The sequence below is a fragment of the Falco biarmicus genome, chromosome 3, assembly GCF_023638135.1.
Source record: "Falco biarmicus isolate bFalBia1 chromosome 3, bFalBia1.pri, whole genome shotgun sequence".
Taxonomy (NCBI): Eukaryota; Metazoa; Chordata; class Aves; order Falconiformes; family Falconidae; genus Falco; species Falco biarmicus.
This window is the reverse complement of record NC_079290.1, coordinates 73652487-73668216: the sequence shown is the minus strand read 5'-3', so window position 1 is coordinate 73668216 and position 15730 is coordinate 73652487.

The following is a 15730-nucleotide window of genomic DNA, read 5'->3' as shown; positions in this document are numbered from 1 at the left end:
AGCTAAGGGAAGATCTGAACTTAAAGGAAGGAAGGAAAACCTGAGAAGTTGGTCAGTTATCCAAATTCAGGTAACAATCATGAATTCACAAATTCCAGATTTCAGCACAGACTCACACCATCTATTTTTAACAGCCCAAAGTTCAGCAGCTAGTTCAAATTAGATGCCTATAATCCCTCTTTAGTCAACAGGAGTGAGATAGGGACAGTAATACTGGTTCCTGCTGGTAATGCTTATCACTTTCCATTAGCTACAGAGGAAGGCTACTTGACTAGCTTAAAATGGATGCTTTACCTTTCAACAACTAGAATTAGATGACAAAGTCACGATGCAAAGTTCATGAGTCTCTGGCATTCTTTCTATGTACATTTATTTTAGTATATTTGGGGCTGAAATTTTTCCTTAGAAAAGATGTTACTGCTTCCCTTTCAGTAAAAACTAGCTGATACTGAGGAGGTCACCCAAACAATTCTCTCCCCACACTAGTAACACAGCAGGTTTCTCTCCACTGAGCAGACACTGAAAATATGAAGTGTCATCCCAAACGGACATACAGTCAATCAAAAACTTGGCCAAGGCAAGGAATACTCACCCTCTGAAATAACTACACTTGCTGTCCCAAACTCAGTCATGCCCACTAGCCTAATATTTTCTATCCACATTTTGTCATATGTTAATCCCATACTCTCAGCTGGGAAGACAATAAGGAACAATCTCTTAATCTGCTTTCAGGTTATCTAGGAAATCTTCCCCATCTGTCTGAACCTTTTTCAGGGCAATTTCAAGCAAGTAAGTTTACAGTCTGTGTCTTGATAGGGCAAGAAGTGACAACACAGCCATCTGAGAGGCAGTAAACAAAAGCTGAGGACCAGTAACTTCTGAAACCTCTCCTTGCTGAAACTGGGTGCTCCCAATCGAGTTGAGGCAGGGGAGAATCAAACAGGTTTATGTAAACTGCCTTCACCAATGCTTTCCTCTCTTTGACTGTAATCAGGAATGCACTAGAAGCTCTCACAGCTGGCTGCAGCAGAGCCAGGAGGTGGGCGTAAAATCCCATATTCTTGTATTAGTTCTAAAAAGCATTAAGGTACATGCTTAATCTCCACTTCAGACTCCTAATCTATTCCCTTCATCCTAAATCAGCAGTCTTACTCTATAATATATCTGAATTCAGGGCACATTGAAATGCAAGCAATGGCTTGAGACCATTTAAAAATGACAGTAGAGACATCTTATCAAAACCTCACTGGAAAAAAAACATTATCTGTCAAAGAAGGATGGTTTTGTAAACAAATAAAAGACAAAAATACCACAGTATAACGATTAGAACAAGACTTCCCAAAACCCCAGCAGCATCTATCCCAGCAGATGGTGGCCATGTCAACATCACCAATCTGGGCAATGCAGTAGGAGCAGACTGCAGAGTGAAAGAGTTTCTGCTGATGACCTGACCTTCATACCACATTTATTTTAGGGAGTTATTTTGTTTTAGCTTTAGTCTGGCCCCAAGGATCCAACATCTATTAGTGGCATGAACACAGAGGGACACTCCTTCCAGTTTAGTTTCTTTTTGAAGGGAAAAAAGTTTTAAAGGAAACATATTGACATCATTTCACAGTGTGCACCTCTCCTAATTGTACACATTTCTTTCCAAATTCATGATGAATCATGAAATGCAGATATATATGTATTCAGTCCCTCATCTCTATGGTCACAAGTTTCAGATGTGAGGAAAAGAAGGAAAATGTGCCCAATATGCAGGTTGCAACAAAAAAAACCAACCACCCTTATGTATTTAGAAATACTTCTACAAATAATCATTTTATTTTTATAGAAACTATACAGGTAATACTATTCCTTAATTACATTTGCCACTCATCCACTAAGTATACAAAGCAAATATTAATATAACTGAAAATTATAACATAAATGATCTTTAATCAAAACAATCTTTCTCACAAGTGCATATTTTTTTTATTTTCTATTTTTACAAAAATTGCTGTAGGTCAATTAGTAACTAGTAACAATAATACATGCTTTAGGTGACAAGCCACAGATATAAGAGTAAAAAGGGAAATTTAAAAAAAAACAACAACCACCTTTCTTAATCTTAAAATCTTTCTGAATCTTCCTAATTGTTTGAATCATCACCTGGGTATCACTGTATCAGCCTCAGCTCTCTCTCCTGAAAGCCTTGGCTGCACTTTCATCTCCTCCCAGTCTGACTGTAACTTAATTGCAAAAAATACACAGCAGCAGCCAACTTCCAAGATGATCAGACTAAGTTATTGTGCAACGTCACATGAAAGAGCTGTGGCAAATGGTAGAAGGGGAAATAGCGGAGCTGAGCTCTGGGGTCTGACATTCACCTGTTCTGCAGGCTTCACATTGTTTCTGTACTCACCTTGCATCTTCTAAGACAAATGAAGTACGAATCCTCCAAGCAACCTCATTCACCGCATAATTCTAATTCGCTTAGAAGACATAATCCATGCTGTGCAGTGAGAGGCACTTACCTTTTTTTGGAATAAGTAAAAGAATACGATTACTTGACAGTATCACAATACACCTATCCAGGAGATTAACGTTAGATAACCATAACACTGAATTTTCTAACTTTTGAGTACTTGACAATCATCACACTAAGAAAAAAAAAAGAAAAAAAACTTAAGTGGAAAGATCAATTACAATTTCTCTGTGTAGCTGTAATAACCCTGCTTCTCATGAATCAGCATGAGCAATTTTAACCCTGAATTTTCAGAGCTGTCAGATGTGACTTTAACATCGTTTATTACTGCTGTCCTGCCACAGTTCTGCCACTGCACCAATAGTTCTCCCACTCTTTGCAGAAGTTATGGTAATGAATTACAATATGCATGGTGTCAGAAGTGGGGCAGGAGAACATCTGGAATTTTGGAGATGAAAAAGAAAGGAAAAAAAAGGTTAAATCTTCTACCTGTGGCACAAATCCTTGCTATCCTTGTAAGCATGGCACACCATGAAGACAATAATGCAGCTCTTGATGGATGTAGGTGAGGAATGAGTTGGTGACCTGGAGCTGGACTAGCCTGTTGGCGGCAGTCGTAAGAACCTCTGCTGGCCCTGGGCCTGAGGAAGCATACCACCCACCTATCCCATGGCCTGCACAGGCAGAAGAAGCACATCAAGCACAACCTCCAATTCACATTGGGACTGTCATACCAGATGGAGACAGCTACTATTATGTGACAGCAGCATCTCTGTCCTGAAGGCAACTGGTCATTTGTTGGTCTCCAGAGGTATGGATCCACCATCAGGGAAAGTCAATTGTTTCTTTCTTTCTTGGAGATGAGATTAAAAACTTCCTTGTGTAGTCCAACAAGAAGGTATAAAGTCCAGTGAGCCTTAATAATAGATTTGATGTGAGGATGCCAGAGAAAGCTCTTAGCAAAGTAGCATCTTCATCTTCTGTCCCTGTGTTACGTCCACTCCAAGGGGTGAAGGTAAAGAAATTCAGCAAAGTTTGGCTGGATGCTGAGTGCTGCAGTGAATGAGAAGCCTGCCAAGTGTGTGAGACTTCTCAGAGACCGACACTTGGCAGGTGTTTTCAAACTGTACTCCCTAGACTATCTGTGTGGAGTAACCGCAGGTGGTCCAGGGAGTTGTTTTCACTCTCCCAGTGCACAGCTGAAACAAGGAGGCGGTCCTGCTTCCTAAGAAAGTTTTAATTGTCAGTCTTCAAGCACAGTTCCTTTGTATTCCTGCCAGAACTCTCATGTATGCCTGTGCTTGCTTGGGTTGCTGCATAGGAAATGAAGGCTGTTAATGAGTCTCTTCTTTTGTCAGGTGTTTGTTTGCTATACTTTCAAGTGTGATCAAATTTACCAATGACAGAGAAATGGGAGGTTTGTAAGCATGCTGCACAGTGACCTGAAGGGAGTAAAGTGTTGGAGGCTACAGACAGTAGGGGGGGGCGGAAATATGGTGCTGCGGAAAACAAAAATACAAACTTTAGGAGAGAAAACAGAGGGCTTGTGTGCACAATAGGATACAAAAACAAGCAGCTGTAAGCACTGTAGTAATATTATATTGACATGTTGTTATTTGCTTATTTTTAATCTCTTTTGTTTAGCCAAACCTATATACTTCAAAAGAGGACAGAAATCATAGTCAAGTAGTTTCCACAATACTTCCATTTGAAGAGGTGGAAACACCACAACAAAGTTTCAGAATCAAGTTCTAGTTACTGTCTCAACAAAAGCACAAGAAGTATGGTGGCATAATTAGATACTTTTATCTGAAATTAAATCCATATCATTGGTGTGCTGCAAATAATACGCTGTTATTTTCCTTTTGTGGATCAAAACATCCAAGTCCCAAATCTACTGCAACAGCCTCCTTCCTGGTGAGTTTCCAGGACTTTGTAGAGTTGCTGCTGAGTTTCAGGTTTAGCTGATTTCAGCTTTCACTCTGCTATACAACACTTGCTTTCACCCGCAGCCGGAAACCAGAGATGAGAATATATCTTCCTGTCCCACATTTTTTTGGCTTCATAAGAGCAGCACACACTAAAAAAATACACCAAGTCCTGCCATCTTTCCCTCACAACACATTCACAGTTCTTTTCTTTAGTCCCTTTGCAGGGTACCTTCCAAACCACCCCCATCCTTTCCAGTTCTGGTTTTATCAGATTCAGTGCTTTTTTAGTCATATCTGTGCTCAAGAATTTTTAATGTTTGACAGGAGTTAAAGGATATTTCCTGATAAATCATCAGACAAATTTAGCTTAAGGCTTTCTAGAATAATTTACATCTAGATTCTGACTATCCTTGGGATGTTTTAGCACCAAAATTGAATGTATGCTGGTCCAAGATGTAAAATGCAACAAATTTCAGCCAGAATCTGTTAACACATACTATAAAAAAGCACATTCTTTTTAATAAATTGTTTCTCTTTTCTGCCACAGATCCTACCTTCTTTTCATCCAAACATCTGGAAGACCTCATAGCTGCAAGGGTGGATCCTCTGGTGATGCCACTTTAATCTTTCTGGATTTCTACACTGGGGGAGAGAGCAGTTTCACCTTCGAGGTCAGCTAACAAAGGGATGTAAACGGCAGGCACACAACCTGGGTGTTCCAGTGTACAATTTTAAGGTCCTTGGCTGCATGCCGCTCAGAAATCCAGAATTCAGTGTTTAAAAGTCCTCGATGTAAAATGGGGGTTGAGGAGAGTTAGTTTTTGTGGAAAAGCAATACTTAAAAACATACAGAAAAGTCATCTAGATGCGGCTGCTGAACACAAGGCAGGAGTTGACTAACATAGTCATTAGGATATGGAGAGAAGTCTGTGTAGTTCTGCCCCCAGTGTTAATTGTGTGGGCTACCTGAAGTCCTGTTTGGCAGCAGCGTGGGGTACAGGCTCATCCAGGGAACGGCGATCACTGAGGAGGCTTTCTCATAGAATTGTTATTTAGACTTGAGTATTTTCAAGTCACGTAAAAGTCACATAGACCTGCCTAACTCATTTGGCCCCATCCAAATCCTACACTAGTTAGGCATTTCTCTATTAAGCCACCAAACTCTTACTGCCAAAAGAGCTTTCTCTATTACCTCAGCTAATTCCTTTTCTATTGCCTGGGTAGCTCTTATTACTCTGTTTCCCTGCTGCTTTAACACTAGCAGTTGACTGAACTACGCAGATCAGAGGTGGTGGGTCTCATGTATTGTTACTTTTTTTAAAACATGAGTATAGTGTACAAAACTGCAGCTCAAGAACAGCAATAGAATTAACTTCAGTTCTACGAATTTCTACATGGGACTTAACAGTAACAAAGAAAATTAATACTGGGAGCAATTATGCAAGTCATTCACAATTCATCTTTGTATGCTTTGCTAACAAAAAAACAACCAACCAACCCCAAACCCCCAATAATTTCCATCCCATCTCAGTGGAAACAACAAAGTCTCCCCAAAAATGTAGTTGCCAATCTATTGTCAGTCAATGTGCCAATGGTAATATTCCATTTCTTAATCCTCCTATCATCCAAGACCACGAGGTACTGAAGCAAACCTGGCACAACATAAAATGGACTTCAACACCTAATTTTTTCATAGTCCAAAATTTTGTTTTACATATTAATGGATAACTGCCAAACTGCAGGCAGCCAGCTTCATTGACTCAATAACCTGCTGGAAAAATATCCCCCATGTGGATGACCATCTGCACCCACACAGCTGAGGCGTTAAATTATTTCATCACTGTCCCTGTCAAAATTTTAACTTCTTGACCTTCACAAAGAAATCCTGTGCCGTCCCACCTAAAATCAGCCATCGTTTTTTTCCAAATGCTACTGCTGAAGCACTGTGATAGCTAAAAGCATCTCATTAGACTGACAAATTTTCCTGCTTGCCCAGTATTTGCACTCCAAGTAGGTAGGGGAAGAAGAGGAGGGAAATCATTCAGAAAGATAACTAAGGCTTCTTTGCTCCATCCAGGGACTGACTGCAAAGAAAGTTTCCCACCTGCTGTTCTCCATGCCAACCACAGCTGACAGCATCACATTTGTTGGTTTACATTCATACACTACCATCACTTATTCTGACTTACTTGACTATCTTTTCTCTCAAAGCATATATTTTATTCCCTCTCCTTGCTTGTTTTTGATTTTGGGGTGGTTTTTTCCTCTGCTTTTCCTGAATATCCTCTCCAAAACAGAGATTTGGTTCAGTGCCCAAGGTCAGACAGGACATTACCTTGGGAATTACTTTTTGCTCTACACTTTCTCTAAAGCAACATATTCAAACTGGATCCCAATTTCACTTCCTGCACAGTTTTAAACTGTTGATCTTTCTTACTACTATTCACAGCAAAATCTTCCACAATTTCACATCTTGCCTTTTTCAGTCCTCTCTTTTCTGATCTTAATGACTGCAAACATGTTCCTCAGCTTTAATATATTCAGTATGCTGCTATTCAGATTTTCTTGCTCATTATTAACTACATAAATGTCACCTTTTTCGTCCCTCTTCAGATTCTCCTTCACCTGCTTAACATATAAAGCCTTACATGAGCTTAAGGTTTGTCACATTAGTTCCATCCTCCCTATTTTCTACAACTTATATAAAGTTGGCCTCTGATTTTATTCTGCCAGTAACTGAAGCCTTCACAGACCTATCATCCTCCTCCTGAAATACTTTAGGGCTTTCTCCTGCATAACTTTCTCGCTTAGGTAACAAAGGAGACAGACAGCTTATTAAATTATTTTCCTATTCTCCTCTAAACTAGTTTTAAATCTAAGTTTTTAGTCCTGGTGCCTAATAAATCTGATGATCATCATTGATGAAGTCTACATCTTCTCTTCCATATTTCCTCACTTCAATCAAATCCTTTACTCCTGCCATTCTTTATCCAGCTTCTGACTCCAATTAGAAGGAAATTTAAAACAAAGCCTGCCAACCTTGGGTTATCATAGTCATTCCTTTGTGTGTTATCTCATCTGTATGTTTTGTTTATTTGGTGTCTCTTGGGGCATCAGTCCTCTGGAACATTTTTGTTTATGTATCTGCAGTACCACTTACCAGTAAAAACACTAATATTAAATTCTTCTATCATTGTAACACAGGTGAGAGATATCAGCTGGTTTACAGTGATCATCTTGGCTCCTATAGGCAATGGAGACAACAAACATCTCCAGAGGCACTTTTGTCATTGATATCAGGTGGATAAAGTGAGGTGAAATTATCCTATATTTACATCAAGAGAGTTCACATCTGTACAGATGGACACATTATTTGTGTTATGACAAATTGAAACGGTAACAAGTTTTTATTTTATTCCATTACTCTACATTTTCATCCGCTTATGGCTATATAGGTTGTTGGAGTTTTTTCATTTTAAGGATTAAAATTCACAATACTTGGTCTCTGTACAACAGTGATTTCTTGACAAGTTTCAACTAAAGCAGATTTCTTTTGACCAGAAGTGAAAAAAATCTATTATTCCTATTGCAAAAAAAAAAATAATCTTGCCACCATTTTTATTAGATCTGTAGCCAAAATAGAACTTGTATTTATCTTAAGCCACTGCTATCTACATTCAGATAAGGTTCTCTAATTAATAATTGTAATAATTTTTGAAAATATTTATTAAAAAATACTTAGAAATTAGTACCTTTCCAAAACAGAAGTTCAATCTTAATAAATTTCATTATGAAATTATTAATCATTACAAGTGAGTGTCACATAACTGAGAAGTGCTTGTAAGAGCTCTCACAGACAGAAGCAGGAGCAGAAATCAGTTCCAGACTCCAGTTTTACAAGGTATTCTCTCGGAATGCATTGTTTCTGGGAAGGTATACTCAGTCTGACTTGTCTGGCATTTGAAAGTACAGCTAGAAGTACACATTTCAAACTGTACATGAACAGAAGCAACATTGTTAGACATTATGCTCTTGCAAACAACAAACCCTCCCAAAATGAACAGAAATACCATGAAACTTTGACTCATCCAACAAGTAAGCAAAGCTTTGGGCAAGCCGATCCAGAACTGTGACAAGCCTGAAGACTAGTAGAAACATACACAACCTCCACAACACCACATCTATTGCCTCAAAATTTATAGAAAAATTAAATACCTGCAGGAGCTCAGGCAGTTGTATTCAGTTCTGAAATCTTTGGAATGACCCAGCTGTGGACTCTGCTTGTGCATTTTAGCTTTCTCGCAAATTGCCTACAATGCCTATAGCCACATATGATACGCCATTATCATCAGTCTGAAGTTTGAATTGTTTCCTTGGCCATCTAAAGCAAATCATTGGTTTTGTTCCCCAATTACACTAAGTAGCATATTTCTAATTCTTCCCCAAACAAATTTAGTTTCACAATTAAACTAATTTTGTTTCATGAGTAAATGTATCTTGGCTGTGAGCCTGAAATCCACTTTCCATGAACACTTGAAAGAATAAAACTTAACTTGCATGAATTTTCATAAAAAGGCTGTGTGGACAGATTGGAACATAAGCAAAGAGGAATTTTATGCAACCCTTTCAGAGATGTTCGGGAGAAGCATTTCTATTTGACCTGCTTGATTGTTAATAAGTATTTCTCTCAGTGTATTTCTCAAGATTTTTTGTAGTTTTGCATTTATATTACTTAATACATAAACAACAGCTACAATAACAATGTATGTATTATGTATTGCATCAGCTACAATAGAGCATGAGCTATATATATTATGTGCAAAAAAGCATATTAAACATTTTGATTTACAAGTCAAGTACTTACATTAGGAATCAGCAAATTTAAAGTGATGAAAATGAAGCTTTGTCTTACTTGGCTCCCTGAACATGCATTGAGTTTTTAATTCTGTGATCATATACAATGCTCCCTCCACAAATGCATTATGGTCTGTGAGCAGGAATCTCAGGTTCAGCAGTGTTATTCTCATGACTTTACAGAAGCAGCATGCAATTCCACTGGTCATATAAGGATTTTGTATAGTAAATATGCCATGTTCCAAATAATAATCTGTAAACATTTTCTTTTTTAAAAAAGTCCTGCAGATTGAGAGTTTTCCTTGTGCATTGTGGTATGTTTCAGATGACAGTTTCTACTCTTATTTGTCAATTGTAGCTCAGGACTACAGGGTTGAGCATCTGCCACAAAAAAAGTCTAAGACCCATTATTTTGTTGCATGAAGAGGATATGACATGTTTATACAATAAAGTAGTTTCATTATGGGTTATAAATCACTTTATAGAGAACCAATTATTATTACTTTGCTATTGTAGTCAAAATCTGTAATAGCAACTGACAGGAGATAATATTATTATTAATTTTCCCTGTGCTGCAATAGACTGAACAAGATCAGGCTAGCAAATTTTCAAGCAACAGAGTCACACGTTTCAACAGCCATCCAGTACCTGGACCTGTCCTTACAGGCAAATGATTCAAAGACTCTGTATGCTGGCTATCTTCGTACAAAGGAATCTTTATGATCAGGGTATGCTGTTCACTCTGTAAAAAAATCTCTAACAGTATTCCTGAGTCTCACAAAAATCTTTCCTGAGGCTTAGTGAAATTTCATAGCCAAAACTTTTCAAAAAGGTTGTTGCTGACTTTTGTGGGGAAGAGCTGATTTTTAGTTTGTAGCACAAGCATGTGTTTGGGGATCCAGATATGGAAGCAACCCAACATTACTTCTGAAAAATGTTAGTCTTACTTGATATTCCCACCTGCAAAATATAACAAAAGTGACTTCCAAATGTCTCACAATTATGATTTCTGCATCTACATGCAAATAACTCATAGATTTTAAAGTAAAAAGTATAAAGGAGATGACAGTTCATTAATTTATTTATTATGCACTGATCTTCTGGTTAAGATACATAGATCCTTAAAGTCTTACTAAAAAAAGTGGTTCTATAAGAACGAAAAAAATGAAAATATGCAATACATACATAAAAAACAATGCAACACAGATATGACATGGAAAATTCAGGTTATACAGTGAAGTGAAAAATGTTTGATTGGTTATTCTGTGGACAATACACAAAAAATAGTGCAAGAGAGAACAAACATCTAACATTGAAAGTAAAGAATATTTAAGAATACTGTTAGGAAATAAGAGAATCCAGCTAATTACAGAAACTGCTTTGAGTAGGGTTTTGTTCACCTGCAGATAAGAACATCTGCACAAATCCATGTTCATGAACAGAAAAATGCTACCCAGATCATTCTTTTGCTTTTTTTTAATCTCCACCCCTTCTCACATGCAAGATCTACTACTCATTTGACTTCCAAATAGCGTAACCCTAGCTAAAGTTATCTACACAGCTTGCAATAGTTGCTAACACATACTAAACTACTACCAATATTCTTGTGTTATTCTCTTTGTAATGGTTATGATAGCATAAGATGGTGCAGTTACTATAATAATTACTACTCTTTTGTAAAATGAAGTAGTTAAAACATAAGCCTGCAGGTCACAGTGATACTTAATGCATTGATAAGATTGTTTACCTACTTCTATACATTACCCAAGCATAAACAAAACAAGAGATATATCACTGAGATATATACATATATATAAAGAAAAGACTGAAAAGAGAATTAGCAGTGTGTATGTTCAGAGCCAGTAAACGGTAACATCATGCACATGATATATGATTTTAAGAGCAACCAATACTGCTTTTATCCTGAAGGCTTAGAAGGCATCTTGCCTACTAAAGCAAACACCTTTTGGAGTTGCTACTTCAGCAATGTGATCCTTTAAGTGACATGAGCTTGTGCCTAGAAGTCTAATGTAAAGCCAATAAAGTCAATGTGAGTTTTCCAGCTGTCTCTAAACCAGCTTAAAATCACAACCATAAGTCACAACAGAGTTGATAGTCTAACAGAAAAGGAAATTTAAAAATAATACACTTGTTACAGTAGCACTGGAACATCAATGGGCCAACCCACAGTACAGAGAAGACAAATCCTATTAAACTTAGTGGATGAGTGAAGGGAGATCAGTTTACATTTCCTCCCTGAATCCAAATTATTCTTACAGTTGGAGAAAAATCACTGGCTGGTAATGGCCTAACAACCTCTAGTACCAACAGATATGACCTTCGGTGTAGTGATAAGAATATATAATTCTACGTCCCCTGAACTCGTCTGAGTCTCCTGGAGAGTGCTGACGCAGTGGGAGCTTGGTGCCACTTTGAACAATAGAAAGCTTTAAAATTTAGAAGAGATTCAATATGTGCTGGGTCACACAACAATATTTATGGGACTTTGAGATGCATTTTGCATTACTGAGAAGGGAAATCTCACAAAAAGAAAACAGTTATTTCAAGGTTTAATGTGCATGACACGTTGGGAATAAAAATTATGTATTTGATTTCTTAATTTGTCCATGTTATTACCTATTCTGAAACTACTCCATGGATTAGAACACCATGAATAAATAAATTTTTTCTTTGCTGGGGAGGAATAATTCTGTGACTTGAGTCAACAGCAGAATTTCCAGTTGACTTCAGAAGAACATGGGCTAGTATCCTGCATGGGTGCATTCATCACATTCCTGCAGGGTATCACAGGCCATCTTCTACATTGTCACCTGCCAGCAGATGACAATTATATCAAATTCACAACCAAATACCTCATCAGAAAGCAGCATAGAGAGCAATTATCTTTTCTCATTTAGAAATAGTAATTCTTTAAATTGTACATATTTAGTTATTTCTAATTAAAATCAATTACAGTTTAAAGACATGCTCAGTGCTTCCCTAGGGAATGCAATCACAGCTGCGATTTAGAGCCTAGATAGGAAACAGTAAGATGGAGAATGCCCCTTTCATTTTAAACAACCCCTCATATATAAATTATTTGCCCCCACAGAGCTATTAGAACAGCAGCTGAATATTTTTCTTTCCAGGCAAAGCAGCATGGCAGGAAGCAGACAAGGCAAAAATTTATTTCTGTTTTGTTAATAGCATCTTTATTTAAATTCTGAAATGCTATTACATTTCAAAAAATACTTTTTTCTAATCTTAAAAAAACTAAAACGATCTCTTCAGAGTATATAAATCCTCTAAGGCAGAGGGAAGCTGTGGGAAGCCATTCCCTCATGAGTTGCGGGTTAGGACTCAAAGATTCCTTGCACAGGGAATGCTGCAGCCCTCTGGTGCAATAATTAGATACAGGATGACACAGACACAGTGGCTGAAATCACGGCAGCTGCAAAGAGGCTGTGAAGATGATCTCTGCCTGCCCCTGGGCAGCTGGATGTTAGACATGTTGTGCAAGAGGCCTCATCGCTCCAGCTGTGCTGTGTTCACACAAACGTGGCTTCTGGAATGCATATCCATCCGGACTTTCCCATGCCTGGTCTTAGACATGGGATGAAAAGCCTTACAAAGTCCAGCGAATTACCATTTGGCTGTTACTTTGGAACTTCAATAATGAATGAATGAATGAATGAATGAATGAAAGGCAGCTCCCAAGTCCCAAAATAACATGGGACAGAATCTCTTTCAAAAGTGATCTTTCTAATTTTAACCCCAGCAACACTTCTTCTCAGCAATACAAACTGCCTGAAGGAAGAAGCAAATGAGGAGCAGATCACCTTTCCTTTTTCAAACCATCAGCCTGATACAAAACACTCCCCCTTGATTTCAGTCAGCTTTGGGAAAGATACCTGGTTAGGTAACTTGTGTAGCCAGATTTGTAGCACTTAATTCTTACTATCACCAATAAGTTTTACCTGTGTGAACAAGTTTAAGGATGTCAAGATCTGAGTCCTTGCTCACCCACTCAGATATATGAATGCAAACACACTCACAGGCCTGGATACTTCAAGTAGCATATTAATTCTCAAGAGAAGCAAGTTCCTATTGAGGGATTTATGTCGCCCTCCCTAGTGAGGGCAGTATAATCCATATAGCTCATTAGAAGCAAGTAAGCTCCCTTTAACAGCATTTTCTTCATTCTCAGTTGCACTGCTTGTTCCTGCGTGTGAGACAGTTGTTCCTCCAGCCTGTGTTCCCAGGCTGCTCATCTGCAGATGACATTAGCTCCAAGGGATACAGCACTCCAAAGAAAGCAGAGAACTGTAATTCCTAAAGAAATCCTCAGAAGCTTACCTGGCTGTTAATCAAATGGAGTAGGAGTTCTCTAGCACCATGTACTGGAAGAATTTCTGTCTCTATAACTTGGGGTTTGACATAAGCCCTAGAGAAAGATGCATGCTGTCTCCGGATGGAAATCCTTTGTGACACCACTAGACATGCTACAAAAACGTGCTGAATAACAACTAAATTCAGCTTAAGAGCAAAAGATAATTGGCATGATCATTTCCACAGACATGCTGAAAAAAAGACCGTTTGCTTCTATTCATGCTACTGTGTACAGCTTGGTTTTTGCATGAGAAATCAAGATAATACTTTAAGGATGCAATTACGGTAGCATTTCACATACAGTAACCTACATATAAAAAGCATTAGTATTATAGATTATGCCCAGCTCTGCTTTTACATGACAGTGATTATTTTCCCTGGGCTTCTTATTCAGGAATACTATTACATCTTTTGGTTTATACCCTTTTACCTTTCACCCAAGTATACATCTTTGAGGGATTATAACAAGAAGAGTTTTGCATAATAGTGTCCCATTCTCAATAACACTTAGTAGTTACACCTAATTAAGGGATCAACAGGACCAACACTTTATTCTTGCACTAACATAAAAACTAGGGGTCTGCAGACAGTAAAATAAATTTAAATTACTGTGTACAGTAAACCTTAGGTACATGTTATAAGCAGTACCACAAAAAAAAAAAACCAAAACAAAAAACAACCTCAAGCAAGAACATAATACAAATTTTATTTACACAGTATTTTACTGCATATAAAGAAAAGGATAGGGGGAACAATACAAAGTCTGCTAAGCACAGAGGACACTATCAACTGTTTTATCAAGTCTAAGATTTTCAAAGTTAAAAGCTTCTGTCCAGATTGGGTGGCTCTCTGAGCTGGAGGTAAGCTGGGCTGGGGACAGCTCTGGTGATTCACATGTCACAGGAGCAGGGACATTTCAGGTGCTTTGATGTAACTTCTGGAGCTCACAGGTGCATTTAGTGTAAAATTCTTGTCTGTAAGCTTCTCCATGGAAGTAGGACATGCAGCCTAATCACCATTATCAATAAGCCCTAATGGTAAATAATTCATTCACCTCACACAAAGCAAACACTGATAAGATACAGTAATTTATGACAGTGGTCTGGCTAGATGCTTCAGGTCAGCTGGCAGGTAAATTATTATAAATTCCAAAGAGGAATTAGGAACCTTTCCATTCCATTTAACCTATAAAGATGGTAATTAGAGTTATTAATATTACTTGCTTTTCAACTCGACCGACGCAGTCCCAAACATTGTTGCCAAGAGGAAGACCATGGAAGGACTTATATTGGAATCAGTAATATGACAAAAATAGCATTAGAAAGCAAAATAGCACAGAAAAAGGATGAATTTCAAAAATGCAATTCAAAACTTCTCAGACATGCTAACACTTTTTCTGGCAATATATGCAATTAACTATAGATTTCTCTTTCCAATATTGTGCAGATTAGTAAATTAAAACTCAAGCCAGAACTCAATAGTCCAGGAACACCAGGAGATGCCAGAAATAACATTTAGGATTTAGATGTCATTAATAGATGTCTACCACATCTTTAAAAAAAAAAAACAAAAACAAAAACACAAACAACTCCAAAAATAACTCCCTATAATTTAAATAGCTTAATATGATTTGAACTTTAGCCAACAAAAAGTTTTGACGCATTTCCACCCATCCAAATGGATAAATGATAAGGTGGAAATAAATCACTAAATCTGAATGAAACTTTGAATAAACAGTTACTATCTGCATAACTAATTGAATGAACAGGAGTGGGGGTTTCCCCATTTTCTACACAAAGCACATACGTGTTTTGGAGTGGTTGTTCGCAAAGCAGAATGTGGAAACCACAGCTGGCTGATGTAACCATGTTTAAATAGTCTTTGACTAGTGGGAGAACCATGTTAGAAAGTACAGCTTGAGCTTGTATGAATTTAGGTGTGGGTAGCATAGAAGTCCATAAAGGGTTTGGAGAGTTAAAGGTGCAGTTAGCACAAAAATCTGGTCTGCTATCTGGGAGTTTGTGGAAGTATTAGGAACCTAGTAGGTCAGAAAAAGACTATATCCAATCCACACTGTGGTTGCAACAAT